At 44.5% G+C, this 4,647-nt stretch overlaps 1 long non-coding RNA gene across 1 annotated transcript; it reads right to left on the reverse strand.

Moving 5' to 3' along the window:
* Positions 1-204: 204 nt before the first annotated feature.
* Positions 205-3,243, reverse strand: LOC144144669 (uncharacterized). Its single transcript, XR_013317305.1, has 3 exons — positions 2,872-3,243; positions 1,693-1,799; positions 205-367 (listed from the first exon to the last, which is right to left on the reverse strand). It is a non-coding gene; the product is annotated as an uncharacterized LOC144144669 (long non-coding RNA).
* Positions 3,244-4,647: the final 1,404 nt, after the last annotated feature.

A 4,647-nucleotide genomic window follows, 5' to 3' on the forward strand; every position in this document is an offset into this window, starting at 1 on the left:
ATGAATAGATTGAGAGATGCCTTGCAATGTGTCTTTGGGGGAATTGTTAACGTTCAACTAGAAAAGTTCATGTTGTGGTTTCGAAAAGTTTAATAGGCTGTAGCCTCAAGATATGCTGCATTGTGAAAATGTAAACCGGCCATGCTCTGATTGCGGGCCAGCAAATGACTGAAAAGAACAGCATGTATGTACAAGATCGGCAGTTTGAAAGTTGTTTATTGTACACCTCAGCAAAGTGGCCAATTTCGCCATTACTAAGCAGCAGGAATGAATGCCTTTCAGCCACCTCTGCAGCCAGCGCAGATGCAGCGTTGTGCATCAGAGTCCTCGTACTTCGGATTCTCCACGCGGGAAATTTCAGCAGCACCTGTAGTGAAAAGAAAAGAAAACAGGGGAAAATATTAGGGAAACACTTCTTTTTTAGAGGCAAATAAAGGTCAAATCAATCAGGCCTTTTCCCTAGCCGTACCAACGCTCCTCGTGAGAAAGGATTTTTTAGTTTCCCCTTCAAAGAAAAAAAACCGTCATGAAAACAATGCCCATTTGAAGGACGTAAGGCAATTTATGTAATGTTAAGCATAGTTTATATCGTCACGCGGCAGCGACATTGGATCTTCAATACCATTATAAAAAAAAGGATGGTTGTTGGGGGGGGGGGCTTATGTATGGAGATTGTCTAGGGATGAAAATTAGCAAAAATTAGTACAAAAAAAGACACAGCTAACAACGTTCCCAAACATGCAACAGAGTTCTTAGCGTTACGCTGCTTCTCTTTCTTAGGCGCTTGAGTTAACTTGAAATGGTGGCCATTCTAGTTTTTAATTAACTTGGACAAAACATGTCTGTGACCTCACAAGACGCTAATAAAATAAGATAAATAGTAATCTTATTAACTGTAATTATTGTTATGTGTTCCGTATTTCGGCGTAAACTTCTTCGGAGATAACGTGCTAAAAATAGTGCGCAACGAAACAGTTTAAAAATGCATGAGCAGGATTGTAGTAGAAAGCTTACATAAAAGTCATTAGATTGGCGTAAGCACTCAACAATGCCTTCAAAGGAACAGCAAAGTAAGTTTATTTCGAAAAAGAAAGAAAAGTTTCAAGCCGTCCTTAAAATTACAAGGTCTGATATGGTAGGCACCTAACCAAAGCGATTAAAATAAGCAAAGCAAGAAAAAGTGTATTTTTGCCTACACACATATGTAATTTTCTTGCTCTCCGTCGCACATAACCGGTAATTTTATAGGGAGCGACACGGAAAATAATTGTAAATTCTCGCGTCGTTTACATACAAAAAACAGATAAACACCTGTTAGCGTCAGGGACTATCAAGTAAAAAGTAGTGGCTTCATAAATACTCGAGACACCTAAAAGGAACTCTTTTAAGTACACCCTTTAGACGCAAATTAGCAATTGCGGCTGCTAAACACACACAACTGCCAAGCAGCCCACGCGCATCCGCTCTAGACTTGCTGTTTTGCGGTGCCTTTGGCACATTTTTGAAATTCTCACTCGACCACGAGCGGCCGAAGGGCTCCTCGAAACGCGCACACGTGTTCGTGAATGCCCAACAAAATGAATACAGCGAGGAGGGGAAAAGTTGCTACGAAACACAAAAGAGGAAGGGTGGAACGTCCTGAAGTTTCACGAAGTTTTGGGGGAGCGATCAAAGGAACAAAAAGAGACGAACCCGGCGGGGGGACCCGTTCTGGGAACCGAGGGGTCTCGTGCGGGGAACTGGTTGCCCCCCTCTCATCCCCCCTTCCTTCTCCATCCTTCCTTGGCTGGTTCTTGGTTCTGGGAACCGAAACTGATTGTAACTTAGCGGCGACTCATACAGTGTCTTAGATGGACAAATCATTTTAAGTCCCTGGGCATGAAGCACTTAGTGTCGCTACAGCCACTTGCACCGAAGATTACGAGTGTGGCTTTAACACTTTTGGTCACTTCCAAACAGACGGCACAAACTCTTTCATGGCTTTAGTTGACAGAATGGCGACATGCGACGGACAAAAATCGCGAAGGCTACCCGGCTTCTCGCCGTGTGGCCCGGGCATGCGCATTAATCGAATGCATGTGTGCCACAAACCGGGTTCCTTCCCCGTACGGCGGCTGCTGTCAACATGCGCAGCTGTGAGCGGCTGCTGCGAACAGAAAAAAAAAAAAAAAGCTGCGTCCCTGAATATCTGATTTGATTGTTTGTAGGGTGCGATACTTATGTAGTGCAGGCGGGGAACCTCTTCCCCTTTCACACTCTGTTAGTAGGGTTTAACGCGCCGACGGAAGGCTCCGGATTAATTTCGACCACCTGGGGGTCTTCAACGTGCGTCGAAATCTCGTACACACGGGCGTTTTTGCTTTTCGTCTCCATCAGAAAAGCGGGCGCCGCGGCCGGGAATCGAACCCGTGACCTCGTGCTCGGCATGAATACACTTCGCAAATTTCTCAAACACGTAAACATGGACGGCGGACTTTCTGTGAACCGGCTGTGTTTAAAACGTTCCTGGCTGTTATGTGTTTACTGCAAGTGTTATTCCTAAATAAGCTCACAAAGGAATAACTCTATCTACAGAAAACCTCGTAGCAACAGTCCCCCGGCCACTCAGCAAGACCCAAGCTAAAAATTAGGCGCAAAAAGGGTAGCATTAACATCCTTTTTTTTACGTCTTCTTGCTGTCGTCGATTTGTGAGTACATTTCCTTGCACGGAGTAGTTACGGTGGGAAATCTTGCTCGCAGGTAAAGGTAAGCTTAACAACCACGTGCGGATTTCAAAAAAGGCGTTAACACACTTTGATTGCAAGGCAAACATACATCGATTAATTGTTGTTCGACACCGTACACGCAAATAGCTGGTAAATCGTGCTTACCTTGGCTAGACGGCAATCCTGATAAAAACGCCGCTGCAACGCGCCGTCCAAGCAGAGGCTTCGTCCGCACGACGACCGCGCGTTGAGGAGTCCGAAAACTTGTAACACCACAAGACAGGCAAAAGAAACGCAGCGAGGGCAGACAAAACGTGAAAGAGGGGTGCGCCGCTCCCCGCAGGTACCGGGCACAAAGGAGGAGGTAGTGAGCGGCAGTGAGAGGCGCCGAGCTGCTCGCCCTCGCAAGCATAGCCCGCGTTGTCCATCTAAGGCCGATATTTTTCAGAAAAAGAAAATTTTCAAATCCTCCACAGAGATACCGTCGTAACAACGCTGGCAAAGTGCAAGTGTTTTCATACATATATATACTCGTTAAATTTGATGTTTTTGCTTTGCCGATTACGGTGGAACACCGCCGCTTACATATTAGTACGCCGAGTTTCTCTCTAATACAGAGAGCTTATATGTATGCCTGCCTTAGACAGCGCAGTAAGTGAAAGTATCTCCCTCAGTTTCTTTTATTATATGTAAACATCGAGGAGAAATTCTCAGTACGTTTATTCATTTGAAATGTATTTTATCCGGCACTTAAGATATGCTTTACGTGAATCTTACGCTTCAGCAACTGAAGCAGCGCCTCTAGTGTACTCGAAATGTATTTCGGCAAAGCTTTTATAATACATTTAAAATGTACTTTCAATGAATATTTTTCCTGCATTGAGAGTGTATCTCTACCATGTTCGTTCCACAAACGTACAATGCATTTGAAATATATTTCGAATATATTCGGAGTATATTTCTATGCTTCAGCACACTTTTAACTTATATTCAGAGTGCTGCTCTAAATGTAGTTAGGTTAGCGCATTTTTTAAATATTTACAGTGCATTTGGACCTAGATCGTTTGGCGGGAAGAAATACATTTTCAATATATTCTGAATGCCTTAAGCGCGCAGTCATGAGGTTCAGTACATACCTAATCTATTTGTAGGGTACTTAAAAGCACTGTATTTTTTCCGCTTTTTTAATAATGTATTTTCAGTATTTACTAAAAATTAAGAAAATGCAATTTTTAATGCACTTGAAATACATGTACAAATACAAGGCATATTTGAAGTGCACTTCAAGCATACTCGTAGGTATTTCAAACGTATTACTTTTCACTAAGAGCCCTTATCCTCCCTCTCCTACCCCTCCTCTTTCTTGAGTTACACTCAGCCTGACGTTTGAGCCGACAGTAGACTTTCGATTGATTGATTGTAGGGTTTAACGCGCCGACGCAACGCAGGCGGTGAGGCGCGCCGTAGTGGAGGGCTCCGGATTAAATTTGATCACCTGGGGATCTTTAACGTGCGCCGAAATCTCGTACACACGGGCATTTTTGCTTTTCGCCCCATCAGAAAAGCGGCCGCCGTGGCCAGGAATCGAACCCATGACCTCGTGCTCAGCAGCGCAACGCCTTAGCCACTGAGCCATCGCGGCGGGTGACAGTAGACTTTCACTTCCTGCTTAAGTTTTTAAACAAGCATATAGTCCCGCACAGAACCTGCGCTTCTTTTTTCTATCTTTCGAGTAAGGAAAAATCCATAGAAGTAGCTCGAAAGCGTTTTAGTAACCACGAAGGTCCGCTAGGCCGGAAATGTTCGTGAAAAAATAGCAAGCGACCGGTGCAAGAGTAGAGCGCATGTGGGAGAAACCTGATGGGGGTGACGGAGGCGTAGGGGCAAACATTTTTGCGTTTAGTCAAGACGTGACCTCATGCCGGAACTTCCTTCAGCAGT

Source organism: Haemaphysalis longicornis, unplaced genomic scaffold, assembly GCF_048455015.1.
Source record: "Haemaphysalis longicornis isolate Haplotype H1 unplaced genomic scaffold, Haemaphysalis longicornis Haplotype H1 scaffold_7, whole genome shotgun sequence".
NCBI classification, from domain to species: Eukaryota; Metazoa; Arthropoda; class Arachnida; order Ixodida; family Ixodidae; genus Haemaphysalis; species Haemaphysalis longicornis.